The sequence below is a fragment of the Triticum urartu genome, chromosome 5, assembly GCF_003073215.2.
Source record: "Triticum urartu cultivar G1812 chromosome 5, Tu2.1, whole genome shotgun sequence".
Taxonomy (NCBI): Eukaryota; Viridiplantae; Streptophyta; class Magnoliopsida; order Poales; family Poaceae; genus Triticum; species Triticum urartu.
In genome coordinates, this window is record NC_053026.1 from 511,817,038 (window position 1) to 511,829,835 (window position 12,798).

Below are 12,798 nucleotides of genomic sequence, written 5' to 3' on the forward strand. Positions count from 1 at the left end.
GTGACATTTACCATCATTGTCCGTCTTCCTTTTAAAATCCATCTGTACTCAACAGCCTTACGACCATCAAGTAGTTCTTCCAAAGTCTACACTTTGTTTTCATGTATGGATCCTCTCTCGGATTATATGGCCTCGAGCCATTTATCGGAATCCGGGCCCACCATCGCTTCTCCATAGCTCGTAGGTTCATTGTTGTCTAGCAACATGACTTCCAAGACATGATTACGTACCACTCTGAAGTAGTACGCATCCTTGTCATCCCACGAGGTTTGTTAGTGACTTGATCTAAAGTTTCATGATCACTATCATAAGCTTCCACTTCAATTGGTGTAGGTGCCACAGGAACAACTTCCTGTGCCCTGCCACACACTAGTTGAAGAGACGGTTCAATAACCTCATCAAGTCTCCACCATCCTCCCACTCAATTCTTTCGAGAGAAACTTTTCCTCGAGAAAGGACCCGATTCTAGAAACAATCCCTTATTGCTTTCGGATCTGAGACAGGAGGTATACCCAACTGTTTTGGGTGTCCTATGAAGATGCATTTATGCATTTATCCGCTTTGGGTTCGAGCTTATCAGCCTGAAACTTTTCACATAAGCTTCGCAGCCCCAAACTTTTAAGAAATGACATCTAAGGTTTCTCTAAACCATAGTTCATACGGTGTCATATCATCGGAATTACGTGGTGCCCTATTTAAAGTGAATGTGGTTGTCTTTAATGCCTAACCCATAAACTATCGTGGTAATTCGATAAGAGACATCATGGTATGCATCATATCCAATAGGGTGCAGTTATGATGTTCGGACACACCATCACACTATGGTGTTCCAGGCTGTATCAGTTGTGAAACAATTTCCAAAATGTCTTAATTCTGTGCCAAACTCGTAATTCAGATATTCATCTCTATGATCATATCATAGACATTTTATCCTCTTGTCACGACGATCTTTCAACTTCACCCTGAAATTACTTGAACCTTTCAATAATTCAGACTCGTGATTCATCAAGTAAATGTACTCAACATCTACTCAAATCATCTGTGAAGTAAGAACATAACGATGTCCACTACATGCCTCAGCACTCATTGGACTGCACACATCAAAAATGTATTACTTCCAACAAGTTGCTTTCTTGTTCCATTTTACTGAAAACGAGGCTTTCAGTCATCTTGCCCATGTGGTATGATTTGCATGTCTCAAGTGATTCAAAATCAAGCGAGTACAAAACGGTCCATTTGCATGGAGTTTCTTCATGCATATATACCAATAGACATGGTTCGCATGTCCCAAACTTTTCAAAAACGAGTGAGCCCAAAGATCCATCAACATGGAGCTCCTTCATGCGTTTTATACCGATATGACTTATGTGGCAGTGCCACAAGTAGGTGGTACTATCATTACTATCTTTTGGCATGAACATGTGTATCACTACGATCGAGATTCAATAAACCATTCATTTTAGGTGTAAGACCATTGATGGTATTATTCAAATAAACAGAGTAACCATTATTTTCTTTAAATGAATAACCGTATTGCGATAGACATAATCCAATCATGTCTATGCTCAACGCAAACACCAATCTCGATGGTAGAGGGAGCGTGTGATGCTTGATCATATCAACATTGGAAATGCTTCCAACACATATCGCCAGCTAGTCCCCGTTTATTCCGTAGCTTTTATTTCGAGTTACTAACACTTAGCAACCGAACCGGTATCTAATACCCTGGTGCTACTAGGAGTACTAGTAAAGTACACATTAACACAATGTATATCCAATATACTTCTATCGACCTTGCCAGCCTTCTAATCTACCAAGTATCTAGGGTAATTATGCTCCAGTGGCTGTTCCCCTTATTACAGAAGCACTTAGTCTCGGGTTTGGGTTCAACCTTGGGTTTCTTCACTAGAGCAGCAGCTAAATTGCCGTTTTATGAAGTATCCCTTCGTGCCCTTGCCCTTCTTGAAACTAGTGGTTTCACCAACCATCAACAATTGATGCTCCTTCTTGATTTCTACTTTTGTGGTGTCAAACATCACGAACATCTCAAGGATCATCATACATGTCCCCGATATATTATAGTTCATCACGAAGCTCTAGCAGCTTGGTGGTAATGACTTCGGAGAAACATCACTATCTTATCTGGAAGATCAACTCCCACTTGATTCAAATGATTGTTGTACTCAGACAATCCGAGCACAAGCTCAACAATTGAGCTTTTCTCCCTTAGTATGTAGGCTAGAAGAACCGTCGGAGGTCTTATACCTCTTGACGTGGGCACGAGCCTGAAATCCCAATTTCAGCCCTCGAAAACATCTCACATGTTTCGCGACGTTTCAAAAAACGTCTTTGGTGCCTCAACTCTAAACCGTTTAACTGAACTATCACGTAGTTATCAAAATGTTTATGTCAGATGTTCGCAACATCCACAGACAACGTTCGAGGTTCAACACACCAAGCGGTGCATTAAGGACATAAGCCTTCTAAGAAGCAATGAGGACAATCCTCAGTTTACGGACCTAGTCCGCATAATTGCTACTATCAACTTTCAACTAATTTTTCTCTAGGAACATATCCAAACAGTAGAACTATAGCGTGAGCTACGACATAATTTGCAAAAATCTTTTGACTATGTTCAGGATAATTAAGTTCATCTTATGAACTCCCACTTAGATAGACATCCCTCTAGTCATCTAAGTGATTACATGATCCGAGTGAGCTAGGCCGTGTCCGATTAACACGTGAGACGGACTAGTCAACGTCGGTGAACATCTTCATGTTGATCGTATCTTCTATACGACTCATGCTCGACCTTTCGGTCTTTGTGTTCCGAGGCCATGTCTTCACATGCTAGGCTCGTCAAGTTAACCCTAAGTGTTTTTGCATGTGTAAATCTTGCTTACACCCGTTGTATGTGAACGAAAGGATCTATCACACCCGATTAACACGTGATGCTTCGAAGCGACGAACTGTAGCAACGGTGCACAGTTAGGGGAGAACACTTCTTGAAATTTTAATGAGGGATCATCTTATTTACTACCGTCGTTCTAAGCAAATAAGATGTATAAACATGATAAACATCATATGCAATCAAATAATAGTGACATGATATGGCCAATATCATATAGCTCCTTTGATCTCCATCTTGGGGCTCCATGATCATCTTGTCACTGGCATGACACCATGATCTCCATCATCATGATCTCCATCATCGTGTCTTCTTGAAGTTGTCTCGTCATCGACATGCAAGTCGTGATTCCCTTGACAAGAACATGATCAATCTCATACATCACATATATCATTCATCACATCCTTTTGGCCATATCACATCACATAGCATACCCTGCAAAAACAAGTTAGACGTCCTCTAATTGTTGTTTGCATGTTTTACGTGGCTGCTATGGGTTTCTATCAAGAACGTTTCTTACCTACGCAAAACCACAACGTGATATGCCAATTGCTATTTACCCTTCATAAGGACCCTTTTCATCGAATCCGATCCGACTAAAGTAGGAGAGACAGACACCCGCTAGCCACCTTATGCAACTAGTGCATGTTTGTCGGTGGAACCGGTCTCACATAAGAGTACGTGTAAGGTTGGTCCGGGTTGCTTCATCCCACGATGCCGCCGAATCAAGATAAGACGAGTAACGGCAAGCATATTGAACAAAATCAACGCCCACAACTACTTTGTGTTCTACTCGTGCATAGAATCTACACATAGACCTAGCTCATGATGCCACTGTTGGGGAACGTAGCATTAATTCAAAATTTTCCTACGTGTCACCAAGATCAATCTATGGAGTCATCTAGCAACGAGGGAGGATTGGATCTACATACCCTTGCAGATCGCGCGCGGAAGCGTTCAAGAGAACGGGGTTGATGGAGTCGTACTCGTCGTGATTCAAATCACCGATGATCCTAGCGCCGAACGGACGGCACCTCCGCGTTCAACACACGTATGGAACGGAGACGTCTCCCACGCCTTGATCCAGCAAGGAGGAGGGAGAGTTTGATGGAGATCCAGCAGCACGACGGCGTGGTGGAAGTAGCGGGATTCCAACAGGGCTTCGCTAAGCGCTGCGGGAGGAGGTAGATGTGTCACGGGAGGGAGAGGGAGGCGCCAGGCCTTAGATTGGTTTGCTCCTCCTTTTTCCCCACTATATATAGGGCCAAGGGAGAGGGGGAGGCGCAGCCCTTGCCCCTTCCTCCAAGGAAGGGTGCGGCCAAGGGTGGGGAGGAGTCCATCCTCCCTAAGGCACCTCGGAGGTGCCTTCCCCCTTTAGGACTCTCCCCTTTTTTCCCATCTCTTGGCGCATGGGCCTCTTGGGGCTGGTGCCCTTGGCCCATATAGGCCAAGGCACTCCCCCTACAGCCCATGTGTCCCCCCGGGGCAGGTGGCCCCACCCGGTGGACCCCCGGGACCCTTCCGGTGGTCCCGGTACAATACCGATGACCCCGAAACTTGTCCCGATGGCCGAAATAGCACTTCCTATATATAATTCTTTACCTCCGGACCATTCCGGAACTCCTCGTGACGTCCGGGATCTCATCCGGGACTCCGAACAACTTTCGGGTTACCGCATACTAATATCTCTACAACCCTAGCGTCACCGAACCTTAAGTGTGTAGACCCTACGGGTTCGGGAGACATGCAGACATGACCGAGACGTTCTCCGGTCAATAACCAACAGCGGGATCTGGATACCCATGATGGCTCCCACATGTTCCACGATGATCTCATCGGATGAACCACGATGTCAAGGACTTAATCAATCCCGTATACAATTCCCTTTGTCTATCGGTATGTTACTTGCCCGAGATTCGATCGTCGGTATACCGATACCTTGTTCAATCTCGTTATCGGCAAGTCTCTTTACTCATTCCATAACACATCATCCCGTGATCAACTCCTTGGTCACATTGCGCATATGATGATGTCCTACCGAGTGGGCCCAGAGATACCTCTCCGCTTACACGGAGTGACAAATCCCAGTCTCGATTCGTGCCAACCCAACAGACACTTTCGGAGATACCTGTAATGCACCTTTATAGTCACCCAGTTACGTTGTGATGTTTGATACACCCAAAGCATTCCTACGGCATCCGGGAGTTGCACAATCTCATGGTCTAAGGAAATGATACTTGACATTAGAAAAGCTATAGCATATGAACTACACGATCTAGTGCTATGATTAGGATTAGGTCTTGTCCATCACATCATTCTCCTAATGATGTGATCCCATTATCAACGACATCCAATGTCCATGGTTAGGAAACCATAACCATCTATTGATCAACGAGCTAGTCAACTAGAGGCTCACTAGGGACATGGTGTTGTCTATGTATCCACACATGTATCTGAGTTTCCTATCAATACAATTATAGCATGGATAATAAACGATTATCATGAACAAGGAAATATAATAATAATCAATTTATTATTACCTCTAGGGCATATTTCCAACAACTAGGTGAGGCAGGAGGAGGAGGCAGATGAGGATGGGGAGTAGGTGAGGCAGGAGGAGGAGGCGAACGAGGAGGGGGGCGAGGGGGAGTAGGAGGGGAAGTAGGGGGACGAGGAGGGGGAGTAGGTGAGGTAGGAGGAGGAGGCGGACGAGGAGTACGTAAAGCAGCCCGGAGTAGAGCACCTCTTTCTTCTCCTTGCCCCTCTGATACAGTGCTTCACCGTGCTCAGGAGGAGGAAACAGAGGATGGGGATTAGGCGTGGGAGGAAGAGGACGAGGAGGATTTTGTGGAGGAGGCGATGGAGGATGAGGAGGAGGAGGTGGTGGAGGACGCTGCCGCCGAGAGAAGGCTGGTTGTTCGTCAGATTTCTGAGGGTGGGGATGGACCCTCACGGGTGACAGAGCACCACGAGGTGAGCGGTTCGCAACCGAGTGGTTCGACTATCAGCACTACTTCCAGAGGGAAAGTGTGGCTATGTGGTCCTTCAAAGATTCCAAGACGTCCATATGTGCATAGAGACGTGTTGATTAAACCAATGGGAGAGAAGTAAGTGGTTATCTTGACTCATCCCATATAAATTGTACCTTTTGTCATTTCCTCACATATAATATGACTTCACTCTTCGTAATGCAGAAGCTTAGTAAAAGGCGGTGAGAGGCGTCTGCCACGGTCACCGAGTGGCATCATTGGGGGTCTTTGTAGGTTAAATTACCCTGGACTGCTCACTTTACCGAATGGTATCATTGAGCCAGCTTGGTCATGGGATCACTACAAACTTGCACCGGATTTCCTGGATATGCGTCAAAGGGTTTATGATAACAGAGCCATGCGAGTGGTCAACGATTTCTGGGTAAGTCCTTTCAAACACCTAAATGTCAATACCAAAAGGTTTAAATTTGCCATAGTCATGATTTAACCCTTCTCACATGTATGCATGTTTGTAGGATTTCTATACATGCGTTGAGGATCAGAAGGATCGTGCAAATGTGGTGGTTGATAATATTGCCAAGAAACTAGTCCATGACATGCACTATGAGGAGCGCGTCTGGTTAGTGGTCAAGTATCACGCGGACTATCTCAACCATAGGATTTCCAAACAGGAGGCTCGAGGGACGCATCTTTGACGGGACAATTACTTCAAGGCAATTGACGATGGATGCTTGCTATTCCCTACATTACCGCAAAATTAGAATCCTTAATAAGATGTATTTGTTTAATTTACAGGTGATTCCTCGGTGGTGCGCTGACAAACGTCCGTGCTGGGAGAAGATCGTCGAACGGTGGACAGATCCAAGGTGGCAGGATGAACACAAAGCAATATCTGAACGGCGTAATTTGATGGGGGTCGAGGACACCGTAAAGGCAACCTCACCATCCCAGGTGTCGTCTCAAAACATGTAGGCAACCACATCCTTTTCTTTTCATCATGTTCTCTTTCATTTGTGAGCATTCCCTTGATTGTTTGGATCGCTTTCTTTTGCAGAAAGAAGACACTGGCAAGGATATCACTTACTTCGAGGCATGGACCATAAAACGTACCAAAGACGACAAGGACAAGGACCCTCTCCACCCAGAGAGGGACTGGATCAGCTCTAAAGCCCGGTCAGATGGAGAGAACTACACCAAAAAATTGAAGGAGATGTACGGGCCTGATGTTGATCCTCACGTGCTACCGCTTGACCCTCTTGTGGCCATTGTACAAGGATCAATGATCAATTGTACTGGCTCTACTCCTACCGTAGAGCGTCACGTACCACATTCCGTGAGCATTATTGAGGATATTCAGGTCAGTGATTCTTCATTGATCCTTCATGGTCCTGCATATTTGCATTTCAACATGAATGACATTTGCATTGCCATATTGTAGACTCGACTGATTGACACCAAGAAAGAACAAGATGAAAACTAGGCCAAGCTGAAGGCACAAGATGATCTAGTGAAGTCTTTACAACATATGGTGGCCAATCTTTATTCCATGCAAGGCCAACCAGTGCCAGAGATGCCACCAACGCTAGAGTGGAACATTGTGAGTTTCCTTCAAACTATTTCTATCACCATTTTCGGCATTACCATATGCATTCATCTCACTATTGGGTCAATCCATCATAGCTCAACCCATCACAAGGGTCGAACAATGTTCCGGTAGTTCCACCTCAAGTTGGTGGAGTTGGGGCAGCAAACGGAATGATGCCTTCTAATGTTGATGTTATCACTCCGATTGATGGAGTTGGGGCAGCAAACGGAATGATGCCTTCTAATGTTGATGTTATCACTCCGATCTCCAAAATCGCGTGAACTTCATGTTATGTTATGTTTGAAACTGTTCCTTGTATGTTGAGAACTCTTGCATCTTGAGACTTGTAAACTTGTGGTAGTCGAGTGACTTCACTACTATTTCACCTTTTATGCACTATTGCTTTTATGTGGAATGTTTTTCAGAATCAATCATTGCTTCTTTTGTTCAATAATGCCTATATGTGACATGTTCTATGTGTGATGAACTATATGCTGCTGTTGTATATGTTTCGCTATAGGAAAGAAACAGAAACAGGAAAAAGGCTCCTGGGCACACCATTACTGAGGGTGGCTCTCGGCAATGACTGTGAAACTGGACCAGAATGCACCCTTTACTCGGTAAACGTGTACCAACCAATAGAACCTGACACCTTTACCGAGAGGCCTCTCAGTAAACGATAATAACCTATGGTGCCCGTGACAACTTTACCGAGAGGGGCGCTCGATAAAGGGAAAAGGATTGCCGAGGTTGGCTCTCGGCAAAGTTGGCACTCGGCCTCCTAGTGGTTCTCTTTGCCGAGAGGGGCTCCTGGCAAAGTTGGCCCTCGGTCTGTTCTCATGGTCCCACATGTCAGGAGTTGACACGTGTCAGCCTCCTAGTGGTTCTCTTTGCCGAGATGGGCTCTCGGCAAAGTTGGCCCTCGTCCTGTTCTCGTGGTCCCACATGTCAGGAGGTGACACAAGTCAGCCTCCTACCGGTTCCCTTTGCCGAGAGGGCCTCTCGGCAAAGTTGGCCCTCGGCCTGCTGTCGTGGTCCCACATGTCAGGAGGTGACACGTGTCAGCCTCCTATTGGTTCTCTTTGCCGAGAGTGGCTCTCAGCAAAGTTGGCCCTTGGCCTGTTGTCATGAACCCACATGCCACGAGGCTACACGTGTCAGCCTCCTACTGGTTTTCTTTGCCGAGAGTTGCTCTCGGCAAAGTTGTCCCTCGGCCCGTGGTCGTGGGGCCACATGTTAGGAGGCGACATGTGTCAGCCTCCTAATGGTTCCCTTTGCCGAGAGTGGCTCTCAGCAAAGTCGGGGCTCGGCCTGTTGTCGTGGACCCACATGTCAGGACACGACACGTGCCTAGTATTTCTTTTTGCCGAGAGTGGCTCTCGGCAAAGTTTACGTGGTCCCACATGTCTGGAGCTAACGGACTTATCCGTTAGCTGCTTTATTTTGCCGAGACGGGCTGTTTAGCTCTCGGCAAAGGCTTTGCCGAGTGCCCGTGTTATGGCTCTCGGCAAATTCCTGTTTGCTGAAGAGGTTTACACCGGGTGGCTTTTGCCGAAGGTGACACTTGGCAAAGGCGTTGCCGGCGGTTTTTGGGCCTTTGCCGAGTGTCTGTGGCACTCGGCGTATAGGGCGATTCCAGTAGTGACTGTTGATAGTCTGGTCCAGTCTATCAACGTGACCGATGGTGTGAAGGCCGGATTTTTCATCAATATCCTGGCACTTGTGGAATCTATGGTAGAGAAGGTCATTGCATTTAGTCAGTACATTACTTCCCACGAATTTTTTGGAAAGTCTATTGGTTAAGACAAGTGGCTGGCAAGTATTAGAGTTCTTTGTGATCCGTGGTGATAATAAATCTACTTCAGAAGATAGAGAACTGACAATGGATCAGTTTAACAACTCTATTGATGCAAAAGTCTTGTTTGGCTCTACCAAGGCATGCCGGGAGGGCATCTCCCTGGTGGGCGCATCAAGAGTCGTCATTCTAGATGTTCACTTGAACCCCTCTGTTACATGTCAAGCAATCGGGCCGGCATACTGGCCTGGGCAACAAAAGAAAGTGTTGGCTCATAGCAGCTGATTCTTTGGAGAACACCTATGAAACTGCATTCAAGAAGGTGATACCAAAGCTGTGGTTTGAATGGAGCGAGCAGTGCTGCACATTGAAGGACTTCCAGCTGAACGAAGTTGATATCCACAACAGTGGGGATGAGCTGCTGGACAACATGACGATGTGCTAGGACATCAAGGCTTTTTGTATGCAAGGTGAAGGCAGGCTGGCTGTTGTACGTACACCATGTATATATGGCTTTTCGATCGTTCGAGATTGTCATTGTTGTCAAGTAAGGCTGCTCTAGAACCAAAAGTAAGAGGAAACATACTTGACTTGGTACATCTTTACAGATACCTTCTATTGGTTCTTATGGGCCTTCTCTTCCTTCGCATGCATCAAACACTCTACATGTTGAAAGTCTCCCATCCAACTGTACTAGACAGGAGCTTGCACGTATCCCTTTATGCATATGATTCTCTTGCTATTTTTTTGTCATTTTGTAGATAACTAAACAATATTTTATGTTTATGTCCTTACCAATCTATGTCTCAATCTTTAACTTTCTGTTTTTGTTTTCACCATTTAGTGCTTCAGCTCCTTGATTCTTGCTTCTCTACATATATTTTGCCCTTTTACCGGGTTCTGTGAAGTAAGGCTGATCAAAGAGGATATAATAGTAGATACCTAATAGCTTATGTTGCTTAGAAACTCTTGCCCCAGATTTTTCTGCCATGAAGTCTCTGCTAGGTGACTATAACATTTTTGTCATCCTAAGGTGTGTCTCCTACATTCTAGTATCCTACTTAATACTAATGTCACTCAATCTTTTGAAGTGTTGTTTGTACATCCTTTGCATCGATATCATTGTGTGCCTAAATTGTGACTCTTATGTAAGTACTTATGGTAGTTGTCAATCCTTGTTGGTTGTTTCAATATTTGGTTGCACAACTTTCATGTTCTTACTGAGCTAGAGTTAACATTCTAGAATCTGCATGCATGATACATCCAATTGCCATGTTCTTTTCTGCTATGTTTCACTTCCAATAAGTTATGTGTCTACTATTTTTTATGTATCATACATCTTTCCTTATATGAATTTATTCATGTGATACCCAACATCTGGCAGATAACTTTAACCTAAATGTTGTGACAAGTGCCTCGTATTGCTACCACTATTTTTCGTTTCTTTAGTATTTTAGCACATCAAACTTTGTTCCCTAGATGATCAATTTCAGGCTTTCTACTGTTAGCGTAATACTTTATATGTGACTCACTATCGTACTATAGTACATATTTTCAAATATGAGCGTATAGCATGAAGTTGATACTTGTTGAGTTGTGGGCTTCAAACAAAATGTGATGCTTCCTTTTGCATGTTATTTGTTTGACATACATTACAAGTACTCGCTCAAATTGGACCTTCAATTATTTGCTGGTCTGAGGTCAACTGAAGCATCTTTGTGGGTTTCGGTTTCTTTAATATCAATCTAAAACCTTCAATTTGCAACTGCTTCCTTTGCTTTTGTTTCCTCATGAACGAGAATGGACAACTTGATTGTTTCTTCGGCCTTACCTGATATGCTATGATGAGCCTATATTTGAAATGGAATTGGTATTATAAGTTGCACGTTGTATGAGATGCTCTAGTTTGTTATTTCGTATTGTAACTTATCATGTATCTGCGTGACCCATACAAAACAGTCTGCGACAGTGGACCAAACATTCAAACTTTTGCGAGCATCGAAAGGTTTTTTATTACCAAAAGTAAAGGTTTATGTCTGGTGAGCGTATTATGCCTGTCTCCAGTCTCATGGATTGACATCAATATTTGGAAAATTGATGCCTTTTGCAATCACTTGAGATGGAATTTGCCATGAAAGAGATCATGTAGCTTTTATATGTACGGTTAAATACTTTTTGTATCAAAATAGCTGGAATAGCTCAGTTGGCTAGAGCGTGTGGCTGTTAACCACAAGGTCGGAGGTTCAAGACCTCCTTCTAGTGAGTTTTTTTCTACTTTTCGTGCATGTCCTATACAAAAAGAAAACTAAATGTATTCTTTTAGTATCATGTATTTGTACTATACACTCTAATTATAGTTGTTGGATTCTTCCTACACATAGCTATTTATCCCATCATTCCTTGTATGGACCCCCTAACATATTCTTTGCGTCGGTCATGTCATGTGCTTATTTAAATATGAACTCAATAATGTTCGGTAATTTGTTTAGTTTCTATGAACAAAACAGCATGAAGGACTGCCTGTATAATGTTCAATGGCCATAATTAAGCATGTAGCTTTGAAGACCTGGAGATTTTAGTACATATTGAACATTTCAACTGCTTCTTTTAATTTGCGATGGTAAATAATAGGGTATTAGTATGTCATCTTGACAGTTGGTACAACCACTCAAGTGTTCTTGCTTTTGCCATTCAAATTTGACTACATAGAACTAGGACCCTTCTGTCCGGAATTTCTGGATCTAATTAAAATAAACTTTTCTACATCTAAGGACTGTACTTTTCGTGCATGTCCTATACAAAAAGAAAACTAAATGTATTCTTTTAGTATCATGTATTTGTACTATACACTCTAATTATAGTTGTTGGATTCTTCCTACACATAGCTATTTATCCCATCATTCCTTGTATGGACCCCCTAACATATTCTTTGCGTCGGTCATGTCATGTGCTTATTTAAATATGAACTCAATAATGTTCGGTAATTTGTTTAGTTTCTATGAACAAAACAGCATGAAGGACTGCCTGTATAATGTTCAATGGCCATAATTAAGCATGTAGCTTTGAAGACCTGGAGATTTTAGTACATATTGAACATTTCAACTGCTTCTTTTAATTTGCGATGGTAAATAATAGGGTATTAGTATGTCATCTTGACAGTTGGTACAACCACTCAAGTGTTCTTGCTTTTGCCATTCAAATTTGACTACATAGAACTAGGACCCTTCTGTCCGGAATTTCTGGATCTAATTAAAATAAACTTTTCTACATCTAAGGACTGTACTACAGTTTAGTTAGTTCAATGCTTACCATGTTTTGCCTGTGTATATGCAAAATACATTTAGTTATATTTCTGGTTGAAGAGAAGGGTTGGGCGACACTAACTACAGTGTCAAGATGCTTGCATTGTCTTTAACTTACTTTACATGTTAGTACAATACTAGTTACCGGATTCCATCACTCATGTTTTTAGATATTATGGAATGATGGCTATATCAGATCGTGATCCCTTTACAGTCAT

The 12,798-nt window shown here is 43.5% G+C and overlaps 1 non-coding gene and 1 pseudogene across 1 annotated transcript; both read left to right on the forward strand.

Moving 5' to 3' along the window:
- LOC125510223 overlaps positions 1–9,870 on the forward strand; it is an 80,771-nt pseudogene extending 70,901 nt beyond the window's left edge.
- A 1,596-nt stretch (positions 9,871–11,466) lies between these two features.
- TRNAN-GUU lies at positions 11,467–11,540 on the forward strand. Its single transcript has one exon. It is a non-coding gene; the product is annotated as a tRNA-Asn (tRNA).
- The last annotated feature ends 1,258 nt before the right edge of the window (positions 11,541–12,798 follow it).